The sequence below is a fragment of the Plectropomus leopardus genome, chromosome 18 (genome assembly GCF_026936395.1).
Source record: "Plectropomus leopardus strain MGB_pleo_1.0 chromosome 18, ASM2693639v1, whole genome shotgun sequence".
Taxonomy (NCBI): Eukaryota; Metazoa; Chordata; class Actinopteri; order Perciformes; family Serranidae; genus Plectropomus; species Plectropomus leopardus.
The window spans coordinates 31,130,244-31,148,297 of record NC_142193.1 but is presented as its reverse complement, the minus strand read 5'-3'; the positions used below and the strand labels follow the sequence as shown (position 1 = coordinate 31,148,297).

The following is an 18,054-nucleotide window of genomic DNA, read 5'->3' as shown; positions in this document are numbered from 1 at the left end:
AGGAAGATTTTCTCAGGTTTTAAAGGGTTAACATGCTCATTTTAACTCCTTCCTGTCCTGTTGGGTGATTTAGTGATAAAACTGTCCAGTGGAGGGCAGTAAAGACAACAACACTCGGCTGTAAAAACTTTTGTATTATCATTTCTAAGTTGTTTTATTTCTAAATATCTTTAATACATATTTAAATTTTTTGTTGTTATATTTTTACTTTTTTTTTACTGTTTCTGAGCACTATTATCTGCATCTCTACTGTAACCTGTTTTTTTTTTTTAATTAAATGTTATTTTTCTATTTGTTTAGCTCTTATATTTTTGTCCTGCATATATACTAAATATATTTTAAGTTTTTAAAATATTATTTCTTATATCTATCTTTTATATCAGAATTTTAGGATTATATTTGTTTTTACTAATGTTTTTTTCTTGCAACTTTTAAAATATTTTTGTCAACTGTATTATTTTTTATATATTTAATTTTTTATATCTTTGTCTCTAGCTAATATTATATATTGCATTATTTGATTTTTTTTGGTTTCACTCTTTTGGATGTTCTCAAATTCATGTTTTCTATGCACTTTTTCAATATTTTCATTTTTTATTTTTGTCATGTATATATTTTCTGTAATTTTTAAGTAAAAAAAAAATAAAATTTTTATATTTTCAGCTTGATAAATCAGTATTTCCACAGCACAATTTTATATATTTCGACCAATACGTTTTTGTTAAAATTTTTTTTTTTTTTTAATGTTTTCAGCTGTTTCACTATTTCCCTTAACTTTATTATTAAAATAGAGATTTTTAATTTCAATCATTTACTTGTATTTGTATTTTCAGCTGTGTTTTTATTTTCGATCTCTTTTAATTTTTTGGCAAAGGAGTCGGCTCACTGTAAACAGACTGAAGGTTTTCTGGATTTCTGGGTCACCTGTGGGGCTGAGGGGGGGTCCAGGTGGGGGCCCGGCGGTGTCCCCCTGACTGTCTGCAGCGTCTCCATCGGGAGAAAACACCTCCATGTCCTCCAGAGGAGTCCAGCGGGGGTCCTGCTGGGGGGAGGAGGGGGACGGCTCCAGGGTCACGGAGGAGGTGGAGAGCGTCGCCACCTGCTCGGCCCCTCCTCCCCAGACTCCGCCCCAACACCTCCTCCCCCAAGCTCCTTGATCTGCCAGACGTCACTGCACCACTTTTGACCGAAGACCTTGTCCAGGATGGGGACCCAGTCCTGAGAGACCGAGAGGACGGGGGGACGCTCTGGGTCTGAGGAGGGGAAGGGGGGAGGACGGAGGAGAGAGAGGAGGCATGGAAACAGAGAGAGAGACAGACAGAGAGACAGAGCAGGAGAGATTTATATAGCTTATTATTTATATTATCATTTAATTGTATCTGAGACTTTGGAAATGTTGCACTTTTCAAAATCAAATTTTAAAAAATATCAAACTGTACAATCTCTCCACTGCACCTTTTGTACATACACAGTGTTTCCTCTACACTCATTTAGGAGTGGCGGCCCGCCACTCCTAAATCCTACCCGCCGCTCCTTCAAATGTCGTTTTTTTTTTGTTTTTGGTTTTTTTTTTCAAATTGCAAATACACCACCGCCGCATCACAGCACAGTCCTGCACTGCGTTGGGTGTCGCGAGTGCTGAGGCAGATAACTATCTTGCTCCGTATCTACTCTTTGGGGTAGATACCCCCCAAACAGAACTAACTGGTGCCGACGTTAATGAGCTGCTCGCATCCAGGCATCAGGTCGGAGAGTCAGAGGAGTGTCGGCTGGAAAATAGCGTGCAACTTACCGGAGAAAAGGTAGACTTATTAGCTTAAGAAAACGTATAATAGATTTTATTAGTTAAATAAACATTCGCAAAATATTGATGGCCAGCTAAGGCTACGTAGCTTAAGTTATTTGGGCCCGGTGCCAACTCAACTCAGTGTCGCTAACGTGAGTAAACTAATTGATAGCATTAAGCAATATACACGCCATGATGTATTTTTACATTCAGCCTTTAAAAAGCGATTTTCATGCCAACCATTCAATAAAAAGGGGCATTATGCTGGGCATAAAACTAAAATCTGCAGTCAAGTGTCATTTGTTTACGCCGCCACGGCTCCCCGGAGAGCCTGCCCCCGCTGCTGAAAAAAATCCTAGAGGAAACACTGATACATTTTGTGTCCTTTATATTCTGTTTTGTCAATTTATACATTTAAATTGCTTCTACATTTTTTATCTTATGCCCTATTCTATTTAAATTCACTACTTTTATTCTGTCCTTTATGTTAACTGTTTTGCACCAAAACATCGAGTCACATGTCTCGTACATGTAAATGAACTCGGCAATAAAACCGGATTCTGATTCTGATTCTCACATGGTCAAAATGACCTCATCAGGTGGAAAATAGTAAAATTACAAATTTATTTTTCACATTTTTTTAGTGTATTTCAGACTTATTGTAAAGCTGAGATGGAAATTCACTGATTAAACTAAAAAAACAATCTGGACAAACTTTCTGGCAAATGCATGAACACAGCCGAAATTATCAAAACATGACGAGGAAAAAGAGCCTAAAATGCTCCAAACAGTCCCCAAGGGGTTAATAACAATCAGTCTGTGAGGGTTAAAGGACAACAGCAGACTCTGGACTCACCGTCCGTCTCGGCCGTCTCTTTGGACATGGTGACCTCAGCGACCTCCTCCCGGGCGTCCTCAGAGCCGCTGGGGGACACCGAGTCGTTCTCGGAGCCCCTCCTCCTCCCCCCGGCTCCTCCTCTCCCTTCTCCCCCTCCTCCCCGGTCGGCGCTCCGGTCCAGCCGCTCCTCCAGAACCTTCTGCTCGCGCTCCATCTTTGTGATTTCCAGCAGCAGGTCGTCAAACGAAGCCTCCACGATCTTCGTCAGCTCGTGGACCGCAAAGTCCAAAACCTGCTCCATAACCGCCTTCAGCTGGTCTGTAGACACAGAGAGAAACGATCAGCATCATCATCATCACCTTCATTATCACCATCATCATCACCACCTTCATCATCATCATCACCTTCATTATCACCATCATCATCACCACCTTCATCATCATCATCACCTTCATTATCACCATCATCATCACCACCTTCATCATCATCATCACCTTCATTATCACCATCATCATCACCACCTTCATCATCATCATCACCTTCATTATCACCATCATCATCACCTTGGGCGATAAAACAATAACGATATAAACAGCTGAGTGTTTGACAGCCACAGCGCTGAAACAGACACATCTGCAGAGGTGAAAGTGACTTCTTTAGACTCTACAGACGACTTTGTGTTAGCTTCAGCTTTAATCAGACTTTGGATGAATTATTTAGAAACACCAGGACACATCGCTCCGTGTCTCATCCGGCCAAGGCTGAGCTCTCATTATTATTACCAGGGGCAGATGTAATGTTTTGGGGGCCCGGGGCCACAAGCACATGAGCTTATTTTCAGCCTTTCTCTAACTGTGAATGTCGGCAGGCTGTCGGCAGCTATAGGAGAAGTAGACCGACTCAAAAGTTTTTAACTCCTGAGTAAAATGATTAATAGCACAGAAGTTTGACAGAAGCTGAAGTCAGAGTCCTGCAGTCAGGAGAGGTTGGACTATTATCAGCACAATGATGCCTGTTCCTGTTTCACAGTATACTTGTCATGTTCAATGTCTGATAGAAAACAAATATTTAAACCAAAATTAACCTTATGATATCTTCATATCTCACTTAGGAGTCAAAGGGAACCTTTAAGCTTGACAGAAATAGTGATTTGACGTATATCGTGATATATATCGATATCAACTGATATGAAAAAAAATATCGCCAAAATACAACAGCCAAAATTACAAAAAAAAAAAACAAAGAAAAGCACATAAAACACACTAAACAGTCCCTGAGGGGTTAAGGATGTAACTTCACTCATGCAGCTTAATTTGAAGGACAATTAGAAGAATAATACATAAAAATAAGGCCTAAACAAAAATAATTAAACTCACAGTTTAAAGGCAACATTCACAGTCAGACCAGAACCCACTCAGGTCTGTGGGAAAATATGTGTGCTGGCGTCGGGGTGAACTGACCCTTTAAATATAACTACTACACACACACACACACACACACACACACACACACACACACACACACACACACACACACACACACACACACACACACACACACACAGCCCAGTGGGCCCATTAATGTACAGCTGTGATTTCCATACATCCTCTAACAGACATAAATCCCCCAAATCATCCCAACAACCGTAAAAACTTCACCTCAGCATCTGTTCACATTAAATAATAATAATAATAATAATAATAATAGTAACTCTCCACAGGTCCATCTGTCCAAAAACATGTGACCTGCTGCCACACAGTGACCCACATTCTGCTTCAAAAAGAAATAAATAAATAATGAGGACACTAATCCGTTCACACACACACAAACACACACACACACACACACACACAGAAAACACACTATTTGTCTCTGCATTTTAGCAATGTCCTCACGTTCCCAAAATTAATTTAATAACAAAAATGTCCTTATGAGAAGATTGTCCTCGCCATCCATAAACACCCTCACTTTCCCTAAAATGGCCTCATGTTTCAAAATGTCCTCACATTCCCCAAATATCCTTTATTAGCAAAAAATGGACAGCTTTCTAAGAATGTCTTCATTTTCTTAAGATTTTAATAAAATGTCCTAAATTCAGAACAGTGCCACACTTTCCCAAATGTGTTGTCACTTTTCACAACGTCCTTGTTTTCTTTTTTCAATTTTCCAAAGAATTTTAGCATTTGTTGTCAAGTTGTTCTTTTTACCAAAAAACGTTCAATGCACAAAAAGTCCAAAATCGAAATGCCGCCTGTATCACATCGCGTCCTCGCATTCCACAAAAAAACCCTGGTCCCCAGAGCGATAGACATAAAAAAACACTCACACACACTTCGTCCTGGTTAGTATTGAACCTGCAGTATCTGCGATCCTGTGTGTGTGTGTGTGTGTGTGTGTGTGTGTTTATTGATCAGCTTGCTGATCCTCAGACTCACATGCTGCAGCAGATCAACTGTTCTCCTGCTTAACATGTTAAAACCGTCACGTTGGCGCTGAGGAGGGACGGTCGCTCTGTCAGGTTACAGAGTCAAACTGTCTTGTTGAGACACGACAGACGACACTTTAGTCCCTGACCAATCAGAGCGCGGCGTCACGATGACCACAGGTCTGTGAGGCGGGCCTGTGATCTGCAGTGTGTCAGTACAGGATTCAGTTTAAAATCCTGACGCTCGTTTATCCCTCAGCCCGTTTCCATGGTGACAGAAAAAGGTGAACTGTTGCGACAGTGCGACTAAAACTGGACTTTTAAGACTGTAAACATGTTCATCCCACTGAAATCAGAATAAAGTGAATTTCTGGAAGTCGCACTAACACACCCAGATATTTGGACAGGAAGTGGATTTCTTCGGTCGTGTAAACGCCTCAGTCGGACTCTAACTGGCGTCTGACAGATTCCACGTGAACGCAACATTATTGTGACTCTGCTTTTAGTTTAAATGAGAGTTTCGTGTAAATTAAGTGTTTTGACCCTGAACAGGAACGTCTGTGCAGATTCATATTTGCATTTTTTTTTCAATCTCCAACTGTCCTAATTTGTAAAGTAATACACCGACCGTCTCCACTGCAGGAACTCGGGGTGGTTTTACGGGGTCTCGCCCGTTGGTGTGTGTCCATCACAGGGACTGCCCCTGCAGGACAATTTTCGAGAACTTAAACAGGGCGAAACAAGTCCCTGCCTCGGGGCTGGTACTAAAAAACAGCTGGCTGGGACGTCAACAAAACAAGCGGCTTTTTTAATGCTGCGTTCAGGTGATGTGTGAATAATCAGAATGGCGAGTTTTCCGATGTGGGACCGCGTGCACCAGCTGATAGTTTCGACCTCACTTTTTAAGCCTCTTGATGGTTTTTTTGGGTTTTCCTGCATGGCTCCTTTTCTAGAAATGCATAATACTGTTGTTTTTAATATGAGCCAAATGAATTAAATCAAATCAAAATATTCACATGAACGGCCTCTCATGTCGGAGAAACAACCCGGGGATGACTTAATAACACGAGTCGCCGACTTGACGTCGCAAACCCATAAACATGGCGGCAAAAGTCAACATTTTGTCAATGAAAAGAGACTTTTTTTATTAATTCACATATTAAATATCTATTTTTTTGATCACATGTAAAGTTAATGTGGTATTAATGTTAACTGCTGTCCATGCAATTAAATATATAAAAATATATAATATATAAAATATAAAATATTTAAAAATTCAAATGTATGTAAGTAATGTAAATAACAGACCACAGTGCAACAGAACGACTACGTGGCCGATCCTGTAAATGTTCCCGCCTCCGAGGTTTCACCTCGATTTCCCGCAGCGGAAACACGACTTACATGTCATGTCTGAATTCGGTGCTTTTTCTGGCTTAAATCATCAGGTCCGTTTGTTTCGGAGAGAAGAGACTTAAATACAAAACACTGAAGGACACTGAGCTGCAGAAGCAAATGATTTCCACGTTGTTTCGGGTTTCTGCAGCGTGAATTTTAACGCTAACCGCTCTTTTACAGCAATACCTAACGTTTCGGGTGTTGGGAGTGAACCACGAGGTGTTACCGGACGCCGTGGACGTTAAAAAATGATGTAAAAAATATCTGGAAACATCTGACCGGATGTTAAGTTGCTCTTTTAATAACACATTTTGGCCTAAACAGAAGTTGGATATTTTCCCTCTGTGGTTCAGCCTCAAACGCTCCATATGGTCATACATGCGAACATATGGACCAATAGCGTGACACTGAATCATCACACGGGGTCACGGGTCAGGTCAGCCCCCCAAACCAACCACAAGCTCTCAGGCCGACTCCTTTTGTTTTTCATCATTTCTTCTTTCTCTTTTTTCATTTAGTTATTAGTCCACTCTAAAATATGAGCTTCAGACACGTTTCAGTCTGCACTAAAACAGCGCTGACACGTGATTCTCAGCTCTGCTTGATCTCTACGTTCAGTCTGAAAAACAAACTGAAATTTAGACAATAAAATACTCGTTATGCATTTTGTTTAAACTGAGCGCCTGCAGGTTTAGAGGGCATGTTTTTTTTCTTTTTTCTTTTCTTTTTTTTTTTAAATCGGCTGTCGAATAAAACAAAATCCAGCCATTTATAGTCTTATGTCCCCTAAAGCCAAAATAAAAAACAGAAGTCCTTCCCAGTGCTTAAAAAAATATTTTTTGCACCCCCCCACCCCCCCCCACCCCCCAAAATAATTAACAGTCCCTAAATTATGTTTAAATATTCAATTCTAATCCTGCTCTTAATTATTTTTTAAATAACATATATTTGAAAACGCTCTTTTATAGTCACTAAAAAGAACTGATGATGAGTATCGATGGTCATTTCAGAGAATGTTTGGTCTTTAAAATTTGCCTCAAAATCCTGGAAAAGTCCTGGAAGAGTCCTGGAAGAGTCCAGGTAAAAAGGTGCATGAAGCATGTTTGTAGCTTTCAGACTGTTGGTCTCTGACAAACAAAGACTAATTTTAAAAATTACTGAACTGAGAAAATAATGTGCAGATTATCGTATGTGTTGTCACAGTAATAACATTTATATCTAAAATAATTAGATTCCACCAAAAAACCTAAAATCTGTCGGCAGAGGAGCAGAAATATAACAACCCATGTGACTGAGTGATCAATGAGCTGATCGATTAGCGTACATTCAACAGTAAAACAGTCTCAGATGTTTTCTGTTCATCACCAGCGTTCACAACCTGATGTCTCTGTTATTGTGTCCAGTCTGTTTATCAGAAAAATTTAACCCTCAGTTCTCCGCTTTAATATCAAATCTCAAAATCAAGATTTAATAAAATTATACATATCTTTTTAATCAACATCAGTTCTAATCATAAATATCAAATATTCATTCATTTTCAGAATTTTAACCCTTTTAATGCCAGTTTTTTGTCATGATGCCACAATGTCTTTTGATGAAAAAAAAAAATATATTTTCAGTCTCCTTTATGCTCAGTATTTGACTGCAGCTGCTGACAGTGGAAATAGCCACAAATTCAGAGTCAAAAGCCCAGAATGACACCCAGAAATAATACAAGTCCTGTTTTTCTGCTCTGATGGCTGTGGGATCAAAAATGTCAGTTTGAATGGGTTTCAATGGAGCATTTTTGGACCTGAACAGTCTGAATGTAACTATTTAGTTTCCACAGTGTATTTTAGACTTATTGTAGGAGCTGAGCTGCAAATTCACTGATTACACTCAGATACACAATCTGGACTACATTTAGGACATATGCACGAATACAAATTATCAAAACATGAAAAACGAAAAGTGCCTGAAATACACCAAACAATCACCAAGGGGTTAAATTGATGAAAAGATTCAGAGGAAATGAGATGAATCAGACTGAGAGTAATCTTCTGCTGCAGCCTCACAAAAAAACATTTCAGGAGTTTCTGAGGAATCTCGTCACAGCTGCAAATCTCTGCAGGAGATCATTTAATCACTTTCACTAACAAAACCACTGGAGCTTTTCTTCACCTCCTCCTCCTCCTCCTCCTCCTCCTCAGTGAGCAGATATCAGAGTGAAAGCATAGCCTAGTTTTGGGGGTGTCACCCCCCACCATCACAAAGCGGAACGACCTGTGACCTCAGCGTGTCGGGGCTGCGGCCCCATTATCTCCCTGTCTGTGTTAATCTGACACTCTGCTGCTGTCTCTGCTGTGTTTATCTGACAGACAGCAGCTCCGTCACTTCACGCCTCTGCTGTGTGTTTATCTCCAGGAAGCTCAACCACTTCAGGCCTCCGCTCACATTATTTATCTTAAGGAGTGCAGCTCAGACACTTTAATGTGTGCAAGACAAAGTAGGCTTTAGACGTTCGTATCAACACGTCCATTACTTCTTCAGCCCGCCGCGCTGCAGCCAGCAGCATCCAGCTGCAGACAGCGAGCATCAAAACTGAAAAACTAGCGCCAAGAAACAGGAAGCTCTGTGTGTCCTGTCATGAATCTCTCTTATCGTCAGAATAAATCACCTCCCTGGTTAATGGGAGGACAACTGAGAGCCGGAGAGATGCTACTGTTTGGACTCTGGATCTCCTCAGACCGTTCACTGCAGAATATTAATGTTTGCTGGACTGCAGGCTTCTTTTGGGCGGGACGGCCTAAAGTCTTTATCAAAGTATAATCTGAAGCACAAATAGTAATGATTTAACAAGGTTCCTACAGCTTAAGGCAGGGTGGATTCAAGACTTTTAAAGATATTTTCAATGACATTCATAAGATAATATAAGGCCAATTTTACAATAACCAAAACTGAACCATATACAGTATATATATGTATATCAAATACTCATCGCTCAGAATTTTACCCTAATATTTCTCTTACCATGTCAAGTTAAAAAGTCAGACTACTTCAAATGTAAAGAAAAAGAATAAAAACTTTCCACTTCTCATACCTGATCTGCATGACGTTAATGCGAGAGCCATTCAGTAAATTATTCTAAAAAATAGATATTACAAGTTATTTTGAGATTTCACTATGCAACATCAGAAAAATGCCTGTGTCTGAGCATTTGTAAGACATGTCACAGGTTGATTTAAGACATTTTAATGCCAATTATGGCCTTTATTTTTAGATGAATTGGTTTAATGCCTTTTAAGACTTTTAAAGGTTCTGTTTATAAATCACTATATATTCATTTTCTTAAAACTTCAATGTAAATGCCTCTGAGGGTAAAACACTTATATGGCAAATTAATGGCACCTATTACTGTGTTTAAATGTCTTTCACATACTACAGACAGAGAGATTTTATTGTGTAAAACTGCATTAATAAGTAGATTTTAAAAAAGAGGTAAAACTTTTCTCAAGTGATCGCCATCTCAGAGAGAGACAAATCATTGTTTAGCCAGTTTGTGTCATAAATTACACACATGATGTGATGCAGTGTTTAAGTTTGTTGGTATCATATGTATTACCTCCTCAAAAGAAAATATCAGTGGCCAAAATGTCCAGAGGGAAATATGGCAAATAAGTGAACTTGTGGAACTTATCTTCCTATTTTTAGTTTCAAGCTGTTGTTTTTGTTGTCGGTCGGTAGCCTGTAGAGTTCGTCTGGGGTGACAATTTTTAAACCAGATTAATATTTAGGCAAACACTGCACCAAACTGGTTTCCTGAATTTTACCAGGTGACCCACATGATCCAGCTGTCAATCCTGAGTTTCAGATGATGACAGCAACAAATATATATGCAACAAATAACAAAGCTATCAGAGAGATCAGACCAGAAACACTTAAAGATGGTGAATAGCCGACTTGCCATCTTCCTACGCCTGTACTGTTACTTTTAAAATCAGAAAACACGTTTTAAATATATTATTATATATTTAGTGGAAATTACATAAAACATAGCCAACAGCAAGTAACATTAGCTTAGCTCGTTTTTAGTGATGGTCATTTACTTCAACACAAAGTTTCAGCTTTTCAGCAATCTCCCTCTAGCTGAGTGACACTGTGTTTAGGTATTTTTTGGTGAAACAAGCAAATTTTTTTTTAACCAATAAATCCACATTTCAGCTTCATGAGTCACCTGGTCCTCAGCCACTGTGGCGCTTTCAAAGCGAGCAACAGATATGAATAAAATCACAGCGTTCCACAAAAGTTGAGCTCAGACACCTGCAGCCCGTAAAGACTGCTCTTTAGCTGGCTTCAAATCTAAAATGTTGTCACATTGGTGCAGTTTTAGTCTTTTTAATTAAGTAACTCTGTCATGTCTCATCACATCAGCCCAAAGAAAAAAGAAACTCGACATGTGCTGCTCTCCTCCTCTGCTCGCTTTTGATCTCTTTTCTTGTCGCTTTGGCTTAGCCGTGAATTAAAACACAATCTGTGTGACACTAATGGCTCCATTAGTAACTTTGCTAACATATTATATTAATCACACTGTCATATTGTTCAATAATGCAGTTTGAGTTGGATTTAGCGCCGTGACTCAAGCTGCTTTTTAAAATACCAGGAAGTGACATGATGACACAAATACAGTTCAGTTAATGTCCGGGCTTTTTGGGGGGCGGTTTTGTCTCGTGTCTTTCTTTGATGCAGTTTGTGCTCAATGAACACCTTCTTGTTATTTAATTATTACAATCTGATTCTGTCTGTTTGTAAAAACAAAATCCAGCTGATGTCAGAGTGTGATTCGTCCCTGCCATCATGTCACTTTTTGAGCTGAGATCCGCTCTGGTCGTGGTCGCGGTCGTGGCGTGTCATCTCCGTGGCCTGGTTTAACAGTGTGGGGGAGGGGAGGGGAAGGCTTTGCGTGTCAGCCGTGTGTTTGCGTTCGAGTGCGCAGATGTGTTCATGCATGCGTGAGAGTGCGGCGGCGTCCTCCTATCAGGTTTTTTTTCTCACGTGTCTCAGCATGTGGAAATGTTTGTGTGTGTGAGTTGCTGCAGGCGTGCAGCTGAAACACACCCAAACAAACACACACAAACACACACACAAGATTGACATCATTTGTGATGGAGGTCAGTCCTGTTCAGAGCAGTTAGTTTCTCCCTGATCAGCTTTGTTTTGTCTCTCATTCCCTCTTTCACCCTCCTGCAGTTGTTTCTGCAGCTAAATCCAGTCCATTAACTCTCGAGTCAATTCATCAATTCACAAACACTATTATGTCAACAAACAAAGAAAATGCCAAAAAATCAGTGTTGCATGAAATAATTCAAAAATATAAATCAGATTTATGAGTAGAGCCCAACAGATACTGAGTTTTTAGGGCCAATTAACCCTCAATGACAAAGATATGTCATAACAGCAGGATGTTTTACAGTCTGACAGTAAACTTTATTGTCAAAAATGATGTCAGTGCAATGAAACTGTAAACTTAATTGGGAATTTAATCACTATAAAGTACTCAAAGCATTTCCTTTTTTGGAGTAGATTCTGTGAAAAAAGAAAAAAATAATCATGTTGGTGTAAATCGGACAACATGCACACTGATACCAATAAACGTGTGAGAGGCCGATATCAGCCAATAAAATCTGCTGACAGATATATTGTTGGGGCTCGATTTATGAGGCACGCTGCTTTCACCAAATAAAAAAGAACGACTCAAGTGCTGATGATTTATTATGAAACTTATTATCTGCTGCTCCGAAAGTATCTTTGGAAACCTGTTCCAGTTTTTAGCGTTTTTAATCTGCTTCCGCTTGACACTTTGACTGTTGTCTGCTCTGAATGACAAATCTTAATGTAACTATTAGTTTTTTTATTGTATGTTGGTCTCTCGAGAGTGAGACCCCACGTCTCAATTAGATTACCTGTATTAATAAAGGGTAAATAAAATTAGAAATATATTTTAAAAAATGTGTTAACATTAATGATAAGTCTCATTTTGTGGCGTCTTAACTCAGTCGTTATATTACGCAGAGCTGAATTGGTTAATATTTTCATAATTAACTGATAAAAGTAAATGCAGATTCTGTCTCTTCAGTGACTAAATCTCTGAGTTTTGGACTGCTGATCAGATAAAATGTGGATGGTGTCAACGTATGCCAATGATTCAGCGATATATTATCATCATTTATTTTACTTAGAGGCTCGAAAAACACATTAACGGTGAACCTTCATTTTAACATTCAACACCTTTAACATTCAAATCAAAGCAAATAGCAACACAGAAGAATAAATGGCTTCTTCTGTTGTTTGTGTGTGTGTGTGTGTGTGTGTGTGTGTGTGTGTGTGTGTGTGTGTTGCTGCAGGCGTGCAGCAGAAACACGCCCAAACAACTGTGCCGCTTCAGCCATCGCGGAGGCTGAGGCCAAATTGCAGGATGTGTTTAATTTTATCCAGACTCAGCTTTCACAACTGAACGAGCCGCTCTGCTCCTTCACAGCAGCCTCCAGGAAGCGTCTCTGCCCGATTTTAAAGAAGTCCGCGGGTGAATGAAGCGGTCGGCACTTGTGACTGTGCGTAGGTGTTTTTGAAGTATTTCTGCGTGTTTCTGTGTCTTATTCTCTGGTGTTTTTATTGTGGCCGTTTGCTCTCCCTGAGGACTTTAGGGCACGTTTCACCCTCTGCTGATATTTTAAAGCCTCCAGAGATAATTTGTTGTTTAACTTTCTGAATTAAAGTTTGATTGCACACTGTAAAAAAAATTAAATTGGTTGCTAGTAGCCAAGCTTTCACTCCACCTGCCTCCAGGTACCATCTCTCAGGAAAAAAAACGAAGCATCGATTTACGGAAAAAAAATCAACCACGGCGCAAAAAGTGGTTCTTTATTTATTCCCATTTTTATTTCAGAATAACAAAGAAATTTACATTATATTAAAAAACGTAATAAAATGTTTATAGTCAGTAGTTGAAGTCGATTTTTTATGATTCTGTATAAATACAACAATAAATGAATTACACTAAATAATTAATAATAAAAATCTGAGTCACATGATCCGCTCACTGTGAGAAACTCTGCGGATTCACTCAATAAACGCTTTTTTGGGTTTTTTGTGAGGCTGTCGGCCATGTTGGAGCCGTGTGTGTGTTTACAGCTCAGCTGGTATCCTGAATGGAAGAGGAAGCCATATTGAATCAGACTCTCTCGGGGCTGACTAATATACGAGCGGAGGACGGAGGAGCTGATTATTCCCCGCTCAGCACATTTCACCCTCCGTCTGAAGTCCTTATTTTGACTTTTAACACCAACATTTCCCTCCTGTAGGACAGAAAAATAACTGACGAGCACACGCGTCACCCTGCTCACATTTAAGCAACATTACGGAAACATTTATGAACTAAAAGTTTGTTTCTTTAACAAAAACTATTTTATCAAAAGTCAGATTTTTGTTTTAAAAGAGGACAGAGACAGATTCTGTTTTTTTTAGGGTCATAAAGATCTTGTCTTACAACTATTTATATATTATTACATATATTTATATCCATATGGAGTAATTAAATTTTTAATTTTGTTGTCCTGTTTGTAGCTGGTTCTAATATTAGTACTTGAACATAAACAGGTTTTTCATTACAGTTAATTCACAACTTTGTTGACATATTTCTTTGATCCGACAGTTTCTGATATAAATCATTTTTAAAAACAGTTTTTAACTTAAAGTTTATTTTGTTGTCACTACATTTAACTTTTACATTCAAAAACAGGATTTCATAGAAAATCTTTCATTTTGCCATTTGGTGCGGACACTTTTGCAAAGACTATAACAAGCTTTAAAGTACAAAAAAAACTAACGGAATACTTACTGTATTATTAATTTATTTTTACTCTAAAAGTTACTTTTAAAAAAACTGGCAACCATAATAATAATCAATCATTTTCAAGCAAAAAGGGTTAATATAGTTCCAGGATCTCAAATGTGTGGATTTGCTTTCTTTGGTCTAACACGGTGAATTAAATATTTTAGGGTTTGGAAATGTTGGTTGGACAAAGTAAGACTAAGACACTTATATTCCGAATCAGAATTTGTATTTCTGTGTCGTAAAGATGGTGATTTTAAAAAGTAGGTATCATTAAAGCTGAGGATAAAATCTCAGTACTTCTCGTGTAAAAGCTAAAATGTGTCCAAACTAGAGATGAAACAATTAGTCAATTAACTGATTATTCTACTGACAGAAAATCAACCAGCAGCTACGCTGATAATCAATTAATGCTTTTTAAGCAAAAATGTTAAGAAAACTTTTAATAGTTCTCAAATGTAAAAATTTGTTTCCTTGGTCTAGAATGACAGTAAACCTCATATTCTGGGATTTGGAAATGTTGGGTGGAGTTTTTTAATGTTTTTCAGAACAAACAATTCAATAATCAGTTATTCAAAAGATAAATCTACAGATTAAATCATTTATTCGATTTCAATCCTGGTCAACTAAAATGTGTCGACAGTAGGTCAACGAAACGATTATTCAATTGACAGAAAATTAATCTGCAACCATTTTTTACAATCAAGTAATGGTTTAACTCATTTTTCAAGCAAAAATGCCCCAAAAATGATATTTTCACCAATTAAATGTTAACAAACATAGTCGTTAGTTGGAGTTAGTCCCTAAAATCAAATATCAAAAAGTATTAATAAGTCTTCACATGACTGAACGCTGACTGTGTCCCTAATTTAAGTCTTTATGTTTTCAAATTAATGCAAACCAAAGACAACGTTGTGCAGAAAAATTGTTTCATATTTCTTTGTACAGAAGAAGCAAATTGGTGAGATTTCTTTACAAAAAGGCAACAAGCAACTTGGTAAGAAATGTCCGGCAAATTGAAAGAAATTAAAAGATTTAGAAAAGTAGGTTTAATAAGATTAAGAAAAATGTCATGTGAACATCGTTCTGATTATGACCATAATTACATATTTAAACTTACGTCACAAAATTATTATATTTTAAATGCTTTTATCAGGTCATTTCTATGTTGTAGGTTTTTTCTGTCATTTTTTTTTTTTTTTTTTTCAAACTAACTTACATGTAATTTTCTTTTACTTTTTACTTATTTCTTGATTTTTTGATCATTTCTCCTTTTGTTGCCCATTTCTTTCTTCCCACATTATTGAAAGAAAAAAAGCCGCTTTGCTTTGGGTTCAAAGGGTAAATATTTTTCGGGTAATGACTGAAACACATCCAAAATGCCAAATATTGAAAAATGTTTGGTGTCTAATCAGATTTCACGCGATTGTTCCTGATTTCATTTAGTTTTTCCAGTTTTAGGCTGAAATAATCCTGAACAAACTTCTCGTACGGCTGCTTGTGTTTATTGGTCTCGATGTCGGTACTCGAGTCGAATAAGACTCAGGCCGACCTTGACCTTTGAACCCTGTCGATTCACTTCAAACTGAGCTGACTTCCCGTAAAACCGTCCCGGAGACACGTTCCTGCCTCTGGTAGTTGGGTCGTCAACAGATTCCAGTGCTTCTCCCGATGATAAATCTGACCTGACACCCGTAAAGACGCCGCCAGACACCTTTCTGAATCTGTGGCGGTTTACCCGCCCACCACCACATCTTTGTTCGCCCTGTTTTTCGCGCCTCGGCTCTTTTCTTCCCCAATGAAACGCCGATTAAAGCTCAACGTGGGAGGACAGTCCTGTCAAGGCCGTCTCCTGCAGTCTGTTGCTTCTTTGTCCCGGCCCCCCCACAACCCACCACCAACGCCGCCCCTCCATTCCTGAAGGGGACATGTCAAGGAAGACTGTAAATCTGATTTTATGATCTCTAAAGGCTTCTGTGGGGGGAAGCCTCCTTTCCTTTTATTTATAACTTTGTCTTTGTCTCACAGGCTGCGTCTCTCGCTCATGATCCTGTGGAGGCAGAGACCTGGAGGTAAATAAGACAGGACACCCACACGTGTTATTTTAGGAGGAGGAGGCCTCACTCTCAGTTTCACCTCCATTCTGCACCAATTAAACCCCAATTAAAAAAGTTGTCCTGACCCATTTCCTGTGCCCGGTGTCCCCAGCTGTGTGTCCACACTGAGGCCTCTTTGTCCCGCTCCACATGTCAGCAGGAGTCCCAGTTTCATCACCTGCAGGCCTCACTTTCTCTGCAGCTCAGTTTACTCAGAAACCCTTAAATCGGCCTGCAGAGTTACGCAACGGGAGACAGAGGGAGGACAGCCCCGCACGCTGTTTGTTTGCGTGTCTCTGTGTGTGTGTGTGTGTGTGTGTGTATGTTTCTGTGTATGTGTGTGTGTGTGTTTCTGTGTGTTGTGTAACGGGTGCCTACCCACGACTCGTCCTCGCTGCTCCAGGCGGCGTGTGTCGGTGGGCACGCCGGGCTCGGTGCCCTGCCCTCCGGGGGCGTGGAGCTGCTGCTGCGGCTGCTCGGGCTTTGTCCTGCCGCTGTCCGCCCGCTCCTCGCCCGCCGCCTTGCTCCTAGAGGCCGCCGGGGACCCGCCGCCCTCCTCTCGGCCCCGGCTCTCCCGCGCCTGCAGCTGCAGCCGGAGCCGGTGGTTCTCCTGCTCCTTGACGGCGGTCTCCAGCAGCAGCGTGTTGAGGCTCGAGCCCACTGTCTTACTGATTTCCTGGACGGCGAGCTGGACGACCTGCTCCAGCACCGACTCCAGCTGGCCCTGGAAAAACGAAATGTACACGGCCCCGTTCATGTTTACGCCCCCTCCGCTCAGAGGGCTCTCTCATTCTCCTGCGCCCGGCCCCAGCCCTCCCCCCTGCCCGGTCTCCCCGGCGGTAAACTGGGTAAAACGTCCCCGGGACTCTCGCTGCTTCCTCCGGTTGCTCGGCTCCGCTCCTCCGGCTGCTCGGCTCGCTCCGTCGCCGCCGCGTGTGTTCGGCCCCTTCGGAAAGCTGCCGGAAAGACCCGAGTAGAGGCGCAGCAGCATTTTCCCGCCCACATGTGTTGGCCCGCGCGCTCCGTGCACGCTCGCGCCCTTGCAGGCAGCCACGCCATTTTGGCTTTCAGAAAATAACATCAGTCATCCCAAATGTCAGCGAGCCGCCGCACCGTGTGATTACTCCAAAATACCCAAAATTACACACTGTGGCCTCACAGTACTGCGATAATAGTACTGCTGCTAAACCTGCTGAACTCACACCGACCACTGCACCTTATATTACACCGAAAATAACATCAGTCATTAGAAAAATACCACAATATTAGGCTACTGGTGCTAAACGTGTTAGCTTAGCAGTGTTTTTATTTTGTTTTTCTGTCCCTTTGTGTTTTTAAGAAGTACATGAAGCATTTTGATTCATTAACTAGGCTACATCACATCAGCACCACAATCAGATTTTCTCTGTTAACAACAAGTTATTGTAATAGGCCTCTGTATGGAAGCCCTTTACTGCCAATGTCCTGTTAGCTAGAAATAATCAAATAAAATAAAAATCCTCATAAGGAGTTGAAATGATTAAAAAAAAAAAAAAAAAGTGAGTCTGAGGTACTATGACTTTTCAGTTTTATGTTAGCCAATTTGTTAGTTTTTAAGTGAAAATATGGACACATAATTAATAATATATTACATACTTGTCAATTTAT

At 40.0% G+C, this 18,054-nt stretch overlaps 1 pseudogene across 1 annotated transcript in view; it reads right to left on the bottom strand.

Moving 5' to 3' along the window:
- Window positions 1–17,668, bottom strand: part of LOC121956912 (uncharacterized) — a 28,614-nt pseudogene extending 10,946 nt beyond the window's left edge. The window contains exons 1-3 of the transcript XR_015774852.1: window positions 16,786–17,668; window positions 2,643–2,942; window positions 925–1,253 (exon numbers count right to left, since the gene is read on the bottom strand). The product of XR_015774852.1 is annotated as an uncharacterized LOC121956912 (transcript). The remainder of the gene's footprint in view (window positions 1–924; window positions 1,254–2,642; window positions 2,943–16,785) is intronic.
- Window positions 17,669–18,054: the final 386 nt, after the last annotated feature.